Source organism: Macaca thibetana, chromosome 1 (genome assembly GCF_024542745.1).
Source record: "Macaca thibetana thibetana isolate TM-01 chromosome 1, ASM2454274v1, whole genome shotgun sequence".
NCBI classification, from domain to species: Eukaryota; Metazoa; Chordata; class Mammalia; order Primates; family Cercopithecidae; genus Macaca; species Macaca thibetana.
Window position 1 is genome coordinate 173,520,910 of NC_065578.1, and position 13,366 is coordinate 173,534,275.

A 13,366-nucleotide genomic window follows, 5' to 3' on the forward strand; every position below is an offset into this window, starting at 1 on the left:
TTTGTAAGGTTTATTAATTTTGAAAAAAAGATTAAATTTTGTCTATATCAATACAAAAACACATTCTGCTCTTTTATTTGAAAGAATAAAAGGGAAATAAATCTCTGTTTGATATAACTTCTTTCTTCAACTCCCACACAATCTCTTTGCTCCCTGCTGTGGTTTGAGTGTGTCTCCTCTAAAACTCATGTTGAAATTTTACCCCCAGTCTGGCACTGATGGAAGGTAGGGTGTAGTGGGGGAGGTGTTGGGATTATGAGGGCACTGCCCTTCTTAATAGATTAATGCCATCTCCCAGGTGGAAGTGAGTTTTCCTTCTTATCAGAACGCATTGGTTCCTGTGAGAGCAGGTTGTTATAAGCAAGTTTTCTGCTCCGGTTTTGAACTTTTCCCACGTGGCTGGTTCCCCTTCCATTTCTCTGTCATATGTTGGCACAGGAGAAGGTCTCACCACCAACTGCCAAATGCTGCCACCCAATCTGGAACTTCCCAGACTTCAGAACCATGAACTAAATACACTTCTGTTGTTTATTAATTATCCAGTCTAAGGTAGTCTGTGAGAGCAGCACAATTTGGACTAAGACTCTCCTTCACAGAAAGATTTCCCAAAAAATTTGTACTCAGTGTCTGCATTTCCTCAATTTCTTTCTTTCTTTCTTTCTTTCTTTTTTTTTTTTTGAGACAGAGTCTTGCTCTGTTGCCCAGGCTGGAGTGCAGTGGTGCTATCTCGGCTCACTGCAAGCTCCACCTCCCGGGTTCATGCCATTCTCCTTCCTCAGCTTCCCAAGTAGCTGGGACTACAGGCACCCGCCACAATGCCTGACTAATTTCTTGTAGTTTTAGTAAAGACAGGGTTTCACCTTGTTAGCCAGGATGGTCTCGATCTCCTGACCTCATGATCCACCCACCTCGGCCTCCCACAGTGCTGGGATTACAGGCATGAGCCACCGTGCCCGGCCTGCATTTCTTCAATTTCTAACCTCATGTCAGTACTCATGAAGCAAGTCAAACATCTTTTTTCAAGATCAATGATAATTTACAAGTTGCCAAATTCTATATATTATCCTCATTTCAGGTAATCTTTTAATTCAGTGTTTGTAAGCTATAAAAAATTACCCAGGTGATTTCAGCAAAGTGCAAAAATAAATATATTTCATAAAATTAAAAGAATTGTTAACTACCTATGTTCCAGAAAAAAAGTGAAACCATGGATGCTTGTTAGGTATAAGTAGCAAAAACTAGTAACTATCTGTTTAGTACATTGCCAATAAAATAATAAAGAAAAATCAATGACAATTTTCCATCTACATGTATTTCTGGAAAGGTTTAAAGTTATAGAGGCAAGGTTGAATTGACCTTTCCAGACTTTATAATCCAGTTTGGGTTATAAACCCATACATTTCCTAGGGTAAGGACATGATGAGCACCTTGAATAACTGCCTGACTACTGGTTGTACAGTACTAACTGCAGGGTTATCCTCAATGAAAAATCTTTAGGTACCTAAAACTGGCGAATCATTGCTCAATAGGAAAAACAAAATCTTCCATACTTGACCACCGCTTATTTCTTTAAGCTCCTCTCTCCTTCCCTCCCTTCCTCCCTCCCTCCCTCCCTCACTTCCTTCCTTCCTTCCTTCCTTCCTTCCTTCCTTCCTTCCTTCCTTCCTTCCTTCCTTCCTTCCTTCCTTCCTTCCTTCCTTCCTTCTTTCCTTTCTTCTTTCCTTCCGTCCTTCCTTCCTCCTTTCCTTCCCTCCTTCCTTCCTTCTTTTATCACCTCTCTCTCTCTCTCTCTCTGTCTTTCTCAGTTAAACCTGTGGTTGCTCTCAGCCTCCTCTGCTGACAGTTTTTCCTATTCCAGCAATGTACCAAATACATACCTGAAGCTTGGTACCCTCATTAAAGCATTTCTCTTTGGGAACTAAAACTTCAAAATCAGTAGATCCCCAAATTGTGAAAATGGGAAGCAAACATTTCACAAAAATGAAATAATCACCAATAGTACTAGTGAGAATAGTGACAACTTGATTCCTTTACCTGTGATTTCTGTCTATGGAAAAAATTATATTTGATGCTGATTTGGAGCATATAGCTCTTCTGGGAGGACATTTGACATTCCTTCTGCCCTGAAAGGTGTTGCCAATACAGCTAGCATTAAAACTATGCCTTCTTAAGGCCGTTCTACTTCCATCTCAGGCTGCAGATGGGAAACATGGTAAGACCATTAAATTCCATGATTTTGAGTCTATTACCATACATCATTTGCTCTAACAGAAGTTTTCCAGTCAAAAGTAATGCTATGTGTATTTCTATAATGTTGAAAAAGATATTTCAAAGACCACAGAAGGTGATTTGTGCATAAGCATTGCTAACAAAAAAAGGCAAATTTCTATCCAGAGCAAAGGACTATTTCAAAGAAAAGTAAGCATTGCTCTTTTCATTGTAGAAGTGGCTGGATGACTTTTCTCCTATTTCCAGGGCAGTGATGCCATGTTCGGAATGCAGTGTTTGCCTCTGCCCCTGGCAGTGTGGGAAGGGCTTGGCAAGTGAATATTCCTGTTGCTGAACCCATGCAAAACCTCCATTCCCAACACCATGCTACTTTGTGAGTCTATATGACAAGGAAAAGATCAGCACCTATTACAGAACATTTCATCTTGCACACATGATTATTAACATTTTACTCTTCCACAGTTGCTTCTTGGTGAGCTGCTCATGAAACCCAAGTAGCTTCATACTCTATGCTCATTTGGAGATGTCTAACATGTACCTCTTCCCTAGACCCTTCTTTCCTAGACTTCAAAACTTTCCAACTTTGTTTTTTTAGTTCTCTGATTATCCAGCCAAAATATTAGCCACTCTCAATACTCAGTGTAAATTCATTTGCTGGTTCTCTCTCTCTCTGAGCAAAATGCTTAGGTCTGAGCAAGGTTTAAATCTCTGATCCTTTTTCTTGGAGACATCATGAAGAGGCAAATAATACTTCAGCCACCTATTTACAAAAGGTAATAGCATATTTGTAAAAAAGAATCTGTCAACCAGACCTATTATTATTTTTTTTCGCCAGTCAACCTATTATAGATATCACCAAGGAGTCCATAGCCGCAGATATATAGGGAGGAGGCAACTTAGAGTAAGAGGCATCAGATTCTGTGCCATTTGGTCACGTGACTTACTTATTCCTTCAGAATCTCTTCAAGCCCAGTAGTATATATAGCACTTCCATTTAATGATGGGATGCTACTGAGTCTGCTTGCCAATCTTACAGCCTATTGGATTAGACAACACCCAGTTCATGTTGAGCATATCAGGTCCCATGGTAACCTGGCTGGCTCATAGTCAAGCCAGCAGCTATTTTGTAAAAGGAGAATGGTACAGCCTTGCTTTGAAAACCTAAAAACTTTCTGTTTGTCCCACTGATAATTTCAAAACAATAAAATTAGCATTGTTCTAATGTAACCTTTAAGGTGCTGGACATGAAGTTTTATAGTAGTAAAATCTCAGGCTGATGTAGTAAGTAGGCGATGACGGTAAGACAGGAGGAATCATCATGCAGGAGAGAAACATTTCAGATTCTACCAAGTTGAAGGTTCCTCTCACTTTACCTTAATTCAGTCTGCAAAATAAACCCACTCCCATCCCCTAGCACATATCTTAGAACATGCAAAATAATTAATGATGTCCTGAAGAGAAGTTTACAGAGAGAAAAGTCATTCTTATACCAAAATAAGAAGTAATGACTTAGCAGATTCTAAGTTGAATGTTTCAGCTTTATATGGATCAGCACAATAGCTACTTGTAACCAGAATTTTTACGTTTCAGAAATGCTGCAGATGAAGTTTCCAACAGTAAATTTTGAGACATTACCAATCCAAAGACAGATTTTTTTTTTTTTTTTTTTTTTTTTTTGGCAATTGATAGAAGTTGACCGTTACCAAGATGAGAAAACCTAAAGAATATGGATAAAATTGAACCAAGAGAATAAAAGGAAAAGTTCAACACTTTATTTGCTACCTTGGTAAAGGTTTCACAAGTACTTTAGAAAAAAAGATGATACAAATATAAGCTGAAGTTTGAATAAAGCCAGTGTCCACATCATGTACTTGCCTGAGGTTCTTTCCTTACCTCGGGGTGTATAAATTAAAAATGGTGTATGGGTGGGCATCAGGAAAGTCAACACATTTTTTAAAATCTATAAATGTGTAATAGTGTAGAGAAGGGAGAGATAGCTTTCTCTGGACATTCAAATTAGTGTGTGAATCCTAAAATGGCCAAGAACAGTTATATACAAGTATTATTTGTAACCATGAATATATAGTTAATGTTGGGCAAATATCAGCATACAATTTTTCATGAATTTAAGGAACATTGTAGGAAATTTTATTGGTAAAAATTATAAATATGTCATATAAAATATCACAATAAGATTAATAAATGTTGTAAGTTTGTTCATAATGTCTCCAAAGTAAATCAAACCATTACTCCATAGTAATCAAACCACAAAATTCATGGAAATGCTACATCGATCGATGATATGATTTATTCACATTGATAATACACAAGCAGATTGTGTCAGGCAAGTTATACTCAAATAAAGAAAAAAGCATCAGGAAAAAATTAGAAATAAATGACCCTGAGAAAACATCCTTTGATGACAATTACACATATTTTCAATGATTAACAGAATTGGCGAATATGCAAACAATTCATATTTATTCTGATCATTCGAGGTACCAGACAAAAGGACCTATATTTCAGAAAATGGTAACTTATAATAAAATATTTGTTTTTCAATTTATACTGAAAATGGTATTAAAGTCTATAAAGTAAATATTGCACTGGAGCATACCATATTTGTGAGTCCCATGAAGAAAGAAAACAGATTTACATTTTGGCATTGATAACATTATATATTTAGAGTTCATGTGAGAAAAGTAAGCCAAACTATCATTCTCATTATATAAATATGGTGATATTTTAACTAGTGCAAGAGAACATAATGAATAAACATGATCATTTTCTTCAGGTTTATCAGTTTGGCACGTGACAGAAATACAAATGGAATTCAATTGAGGAGAGAAGAGATGTATTAGCATATTTATTCTACCTAAGGTGATAGCTGGCCTAAAGGATAGAGAGGGCCAAAAATTTAAACAGCAAGAAAATTGTTTCTCTATGCTTTACTTTCTGTGGTATTCTGAAAAGACCAAATACTTGTTACTCCTCTTCTCAGTCAAGTTACTGAATCAATTGAGAATAAGTCATGGCAGTCAACATTATTACTGATAATGCCAAGTCGAAAGATATAGCTTAGATAGCACAGCCAAGTGGACTTGTTAAGTGAACTACTGATTTAGACAGACTTATCTTCCAGTCACAGGCAATGATGGTGGAATTCTTTTCATACCTCTTACAAGCTGCTCCATTCCAGAAAAAGTTGTAGAGCTGAAATGAGTATGTCCAATTTAATCTTTCCAAACGTGTTGGTGGATGAGTCATTCTACTTTTCTGTGTAAGAGGACAGAAGAGCCCTTGAGTTACGTTAATTGAATTTTCTTTTTCACATGAAAATAACATGAATTGGGGAGAGGTGGTTCCCCAACATGTGATATTTTGGTTTATTTCTGTATGACATGCTTATTCTCTGATGATCAGCGTGTATTGAAGGAGGTGTGACAACGCACAGCACGCTATTCACAATCTCAAAACTCAAAGGCAAAAGAGAACCAAACACACATCAGAAAATGTGCTTTTCTCAGTTCCAAATTAAATATTTCTATAGAAAATGTTGGTTTGCTTAACTTGGATTATGTGCTTATCCCTCGAAAAGTCACTGTGTACATCTGAGTGAGATAATTATCACTGGTGAGACTGGGTTTCATGTTTACCTCTGAGAGCAGAGAAGCAGAATATCTTTACAGGAAAAAATGGGAAGTAGCAGTTCTGAGTCCACAGTAAAACAGTCTTCAAAAATCTCTAAAAATATGTATTAAGTTTACCTTTCACCCATTCAACAAATATTTACTGAAGGCCTAGAGTGTGACGAGTGCTCTGGCATCTCACATTTATTTGCACTTCAACCTGACACTGCATGCCAAGATTGTCTGGATACTCATTCTTGGCCAAACAGACCTGTAATACTCTATATCTTTAATCATTCACTGCCTACCATCTGAAAGTACATTTTAATATGTTTAACAAATTAAATATAACTGAATCAGGTTAATATTAGCTTTTCAATTTCTCTCCATTTCAGATTCTGTAATTCTCCAAACTTAAAATTACAAGGCTATTAATAACTTTTCTCCCTCTTTGTCTCCTCCTACTCTTCTTTGTCCTCCTTATTTATTATAATTACATTATACCCGTTTGTCTTGAATTTTCTTGGAATCTATCAGTGACCAAAATTCAGGATGTTTTCTGATTTTCAGGAAAGCTTACATAATTTTTGCTTGTTTCACACATATTTGGAAAATTCACAGTCTCATAATGTGAAGAACTGCCCGGAGCAAAAAGCATCAACATTTAATAATTCTCTTTATATCATCCATAGACATTCATAAGAAGTCAATAAATTTTTACTTGTGGAAGAACACTGATGAAAGATAAACCTTTGCCAATCAGTTTAAAATCAAGAAGTGGTGGTAGAATTATATTTGTGGTTGTTTGGGGACTTTATACATATTATATCATGGTAAAAATTCTTGTTTTTAAAAGAATTCATAGAAAATTAGTGTGTGCAACTAAAATTTATTTATTGGGTATCCATTCTATATCAAGCACTGTTTATAAACACCAAGGACATTAGAGTGAATGAAACCGACAAAGACATTTCTGTTATGGAGTTTACATTCTCCTGGGAATAAACAAACACAATGTATAAGAATATTTGATCCCTGTTCATTCATGAAGAATATTTTCACTGGATATAATATTAGATTGAAATTCTTTCCATCAGCATTTTACAAAGAATGTCCCACTTTTTTCTGTCTTCCGTGAATTCTGATGTGAAATCCATAGTTGTTCCAATTGTTTTGGCCTCTAGGAGCCTCACTTTTCTCTGGCTGCTTTTGGGACATTTTTCTCTCTCGTTTTCGATAGTTTAATTAAGTGAGTTTGGATATGGATTTCTTTGAGGTTATCTTGTTTAGGGGTTCTCTGAGCTTCTTGAACCAGTATGTTTATAAGTGTCACTAATTTGAGAAAGTTTTTGGCAATTATTTCTTTATTTTTTTTTCTGCACAGTTTTTCTCTCTTTCTAGGACTCTGATGACACAGAATTTAGATATTCTACAATTGTCCCATATGTCTCTGAGAGCACTGTTTATTTTTTGATCGTCTGTATGTATTACTCATATTGGATAATTTCTATTGATCTACTTTCAAGTTCATTGACTTTCCTTTTTCATCTCCACTTTGCTAATGAGCTTATATCATGAAAATTATGTTATTGTTGTTATCTCTTATTCATTCTTGGTTTTGGGGGCATTTTAAAATAGTTGCTTATAAAACACTTGTAATAATACTTACAACATCTATGTCTCTTCAGTCTTGGCAAATATTGATGGCTTTTTCACATCAGGTAAAGTTTTATCTGATACTTCACATTACAAGTAATTTTGGATTATATCTTGATATTTTCTATATAACGTTATGAGGTTCTGCTTCTTCCTTAAATTCTATGGAGACTGATGTTTCTGTTTTAGAAGTCAATCAACCCAGTTGGAATCAGGATATAAGTTCTGACAAGCTTTTTTTGTGTTGTATTTGGAATAACAGTTTTCAAAATCTTTGCTTTGCTTTTTGAATGTGGTCTGCATGTAACATACACAGTGGCCAGTCTGGTACCTGGGCAGTGACTTAGCTTTCAGTTCAATTCTAAAGCATTTTTGTGATATTTTTTAGTGTGGAATCCATGCATGAAGCTTGGAGATGAGCCCAGGAGTTCATAAACTACTTTATAGGTCACTTACTGTGTTAGGCTATTTTTGCATTGCTATAAACAAATACTTAGGATTGGGCAATTTACAAAGAAAGGAGGTTTAATTGGCTCACAGTTCTCCAGGCTATACCAGAATCAAAACACCAAAATCTGTAGTAAACTGTGTTTGCCAAGTAAAACATGTGGACATAAGGTTTTTTATTTGTGCACAGAGATTAGTCACATTTTCAGTTGAAAATTTTTACATTTACCAAATGTAAAAATATATATTATTACTAAATATATGTATAAAAATAGAGTCAAATATAGATTTTGAGTGTGAAATTATAATAGGTTTTCTGATAAAACATATGTATCTCGTTTTTTGTGTTATGAAACATATATGCAGGATTTTGGATAATTGAACCCATTTATTGGTAAAAAGTACTTGAATGTTATAAAAATGGTAAATATAAAAATTCTTCATATTTAATTATTTTTCCTGAAATATAAAGAACAAATAAACACCTTCGATTAACATATATGGAAATCTGAAACTTACATTTACTACACTGATAGTTAAATATGACCAAGTTCCCAACTCAAGTAAAGCTTAAAGAATGCTATAATTTAAATGATGCCAGGGTACAAGGGTACATTGATATTGTTGTTTTTTTCAGCATTTAAATTATCTTTATGAAATCAAGAAATATTTTACAAATTCAGGATGATACAAATAAAACTATATTAATTTAACAGTTTTGATGCAATGTCAAGCCAATGTGACATCTCTGATTTCTTTTTGGTTTAGTTTTCTTTACAGACTGATCTAGATCTCTTTTGAATGAGGACCAACAAACTTCATTTCCACTTTATTTGGTTTTCTCACATAAACCTTTCTTTATTGCTTTGGAGCTCAAACTGAAATAAGTTCCCCACAATTCTCTGAGCATTCAGATTTCAAGATTTATCTGATATGTTTATATTGGAGAAAACACATTTGGGGTCTTATTGGGGAATTACCCTAGATAATGTTTTTTTAATCTTTATGAGTTTAAATTGGAGGTGCTTAATGAGGAAGACAGATATTTGGTGATTAAGCAATGTAACTGCATAAATGATGGGGAAATCATATGTCAACCTGAATGAGATGTGGCAAGAAAAAATTTGTTGATTGCAAAGTTTGTCCTCGACTAACTGCTTTGCCTATGTCCTGCTTTGCCAGTGGCTCCTATTTACTTGAACTTTGAATTACTAGGTAAAACTTAAACTTGGCAAGATCTCTAGTTTTTGTAAGTCAAATTTGGCCATATCTTAATAAACACATTTTTATTTGGCATCTAATGTGTATTCCCTCTTTTTAAACATTTCAATGGATTTACATTATTTTTGGGGAACAAATTCATACCTTAGCATGACCCCCTTGGCCTGCATGTCCTCGTCTCTACATCTGTCTTTTAGTTTATCTCATTCCACTCCCATAGCATTAAAAAAACCTTCATTTTTTAATTCAGATATCTTTTTTTTTTTTTTTTTTTTTTTTTTTGCAGTTTTAGGTTTACAGAAAACAAAATTGAGTGGAAAGCGTGGAAAGTTCTCATATATCTATCAGTCTCTCCACCCCAGTTTTCTCTCTTAATGACACCTTGGATTAGTGTGATGTATTTGTTACAATTGATGAACCATTTTTATTAACTAAAGGTCATAGTTTCCAATGGATTCATTCATTGTGTTATACAGTCCTATGGGTTTTGACAAATATTTGATGATATACATTTGCCATTACAGTACCATACAAAATAGTTTCACTTCTTTAAAAATGGCCTTGCTCCACCAATTCATCCCTCTCTCCGTTTCCCAGTGCCTCTGATAACCACTGATGTATTTATTTTGTCCGTTGTCTTTTCTAGAATGTTAGAAGGCCGCATAGTTAATGTTACACAGTACACTACAGTCTTTTCAGGTTAGCTTGGTTCTCTTTGCAATATGCATTTAGTATTCTTCCATGTCTTTTCTTCACTTGATAGCTCATTCCTTTTTATTGATGAATGGTATTCAATTATGTGAAACTACCACAGTTTATTTTTCCATTCACATCTTGAAAGACCTTTTTATTGTTTCCAGGTTTTGGTAATTATGAATAAAGCTGCTATAAACATTTGCGTACAGGTTTTATGTAAACAAAAAGTTTTAACTCATTTAGATAAATACCAAGGGGCATGATTGCTGAACCATATGGTAACAACATGTTTAACTCTTGTAAGATACTTCCAAACTGTCTTCCAAATTGATTGCACCATTTTACAAAACCACCAAGAGTGGATGAAAGTTCTTATTACTCTCCATCCTCACCAGCATTTGATGTTTCAAGTTTTAGATTTTAGTCATTCTCATAGCCATCTAGTGGTATGTCATTGTTTCGATTTGCAATTTCCTGATGGCTATAATGTGTAGTATCTTTTCAAAGGTTTCCGTTTGTTTATCTTCTTTGGTGAGGTGTCTGTTAAGAGTTTTTTTTTTTTTTTTTTCATTTTTAAATTGGGTCTTCTCTCCTCCTGTGGTTGTATTTAAAGTGTTCCTTGTATATTTTACATACTAGTTCTCTAACAGATTTGCACTTTGCAAATGCAAATATTCTCTCTCAATATATGGTTTGTCTTTTCATTCTTATGACAGTGCCCTTTGCAAAGAAGAAGTTTTTAATTTTAATGACATACAATTTAACAATTTTTTCTTCCAAGGATTGGTACTGTGATTTTGTTACTGTTTCTAAAAAGTCATGGTTGCTTGATACTACCTTAGTTAAACCCAGGTTCACCTAGATTGTCCTTTATGTTATAAGTTTGAAGCTGTATAGTTTTGTATTTTGCTTTTAGGTTGATGATTTGTTTAGAGTTAATTTTTGTGAAAGGCATAGGATCTGTATCTAGATTCATTTTTGGCATGTGATGTCCAGGTGTTTTATAACCATTTCTTGAGACGGCTATTTTCCCCCATTGAATTGCCTTTGCTCGTTTGTCAAAACTCAGTTGAATATATTTGTGTAGGTGTATTCTTGGCTCTCTCTTCTGTTGCATTGATTGATTTGCTTATTATTTTACCATTACCACACTGTCTTAATTACTCTGGCTTTATATCAAATCTTGAAGTTGGATAATGTCAGTCCTTCAAACTTATTCTTTTCCTAAAGTATTTTCTTGACCATTCTGGGTCTTTTGCCTTTTCATAAAAGTTTTTAAGTCAGTTTCTCTATATTCACAAAATAATTTGGAGTTTTGACATGATCAATTTAGGAAGAACTGACATCTTGACAAGATTAAATCTTCCTAAACATATACATGGAATATCTGTCCATTTATTTAGATATTTGCTTTGTATCATAACAGTTTTGTAGTTTCCCTCAAATATTTCATATACATATATTTTTAGAATGATATCTAAGTATTTCAGTTTTGTTACTGCTAATTTAAATGATATTATTTTTAATTTCAAATTTCAATTGTCCCTTGCTGATATATGAGAAATAAATTGACTTTTGTGTCCATCTTGTATCCTATAACCCTGCTATAGTTTGCTATAATTGCATATCAGTTTCACTACCCTTTATTTTTACATTTATTTCTTTAGCAAACTATTTCCACTTGCCTAAAAGACTAGTGTTCTTTCTAACTTGAAAGCATTTACACATCCTCTGCTCTGAACCTGAAACAAAGTGCTCTACTCTCTGCTTCACCTTTCTACTCCCTTTCCTCTCTTTCAGATCTTTGCTTGATGTTACCTTAGAGAAGATTTTTCTCAATATAAAAAGATCAACGTAAATATTCCATTTATATGTTTTCATAATACCCCAAATTTCTTCTGTCTGGCAATTAGCTACAGTCTTAACAATATATCTATCATCCTTATCAGACTATAAGCTTGTTACAGGCAGGTGTTATGCTTCTTCTACACATTGTCAGCCTCTCGCCCATGTATTTTAGTATGCACTAGACTTTCATTGCCTGTCTGTTGTTACATTAGGTAACACCAAATCTTTGCATGCATGCATGCATAAGTCTTCCCCACTGAAATAATTTTGAAACTCTCTAAAGATGACAAAATATCCTTTTCTTTTCTTTTCTGAGCTTTTCCAGTTCTAATAGTCTTGCTTTGAATTTTTAATACATTATTTAAGTAAATATTATTTTTACTTAATCCACAAATAAGTCTGTAATTTTTAACTCTTCTCAGCCCTAATTTTGCCAAGACCAAAGAGGAAAATGTTAACGTTTTTTTTTCATATTCTTCTGCTTCCTTTCCTCTCCTTTAAATTAAATGTTTTTGAGTTCCAACTTATGATAACAGTATGATTAAAACTGTCAAATATAGCACATAACATGAAAGATACTATATCTAGCCATAGTGGTGGAAGAAATTGCATTTAGTTAATTCAATATATGTTTTGAATACATGAATAATTATTGCATCTTAGAGCATAATAATTGTTTTGTCACAGCCAGAAAGAATAGAGGCCAAAGATAGTAAACCTCATCAATGTGATGGATTTCTTGTCATCTAGAAAGTGTATTTGAACAGTTACAAAACCATCATAGGATTAATGTGTGCCTTGGCTACACTTGACATTCATTTATTTATTGTTATTGAATTTACACTTGCTTTTCTTTCATAGTTTTATGGATTAGATTGTAGTCTATGTACTGTATTAGGGTTAACATTTCTAGTTTGGAAAACAAAGACATACAAACCATATTTTTCTTCAATGTTCACTTTTTTCTGCAAAGTTTAAACCCAGAGTCTTCTTGAATGTTGTTTTGTTTTTATTTATTTCTGCCATTGTAAAAATAAAATAGATGAGACTTAGAGACAAAAATAGGAAAAAAAAATCATGCCTCATATATATTCTATATAAATTAATCCATGTTTTTGCAAATTTTCATATGTGAAATGACTTGCTGAACCTGCCAGAATTATTTTTCCATTTATATATTAAATACTAACTGCTGTTAATGTTAATTATTTAATTTCTTTTGTAATCTACATGCAAATTATATCAATCAAAACTAGAAAAAATATATAGTCCTTTTCTTCAAAGAACTAAAGACAGCAGAGAGAGAAGGGTGAATTAATGTGATAAATGCTATGACAGAGTTGTGAGCGAAGGGTCAGGAGACAGGAGGAATTCCTAACCAGACTGATGTGCTGGAGTGTGCAGGCAAGAAATACTTCTAGAAGTGACCACATATGATGTGCTTTGAATCCATATAGTCATGTAAGTCTCCTTCCATTGCCCATGCAAAATGTTGTGCCAAGATTAAATCTTGAAATAAACCTGATAAGGATTTAGAGATTTCTAAATTCAAGTTTTCTAGCACTTAAGTTATTGAGCCCTGTCAGTGACTACTTTGAGCTATTCTATGTATTACATAAAGATTCAGCATCATTGACAGT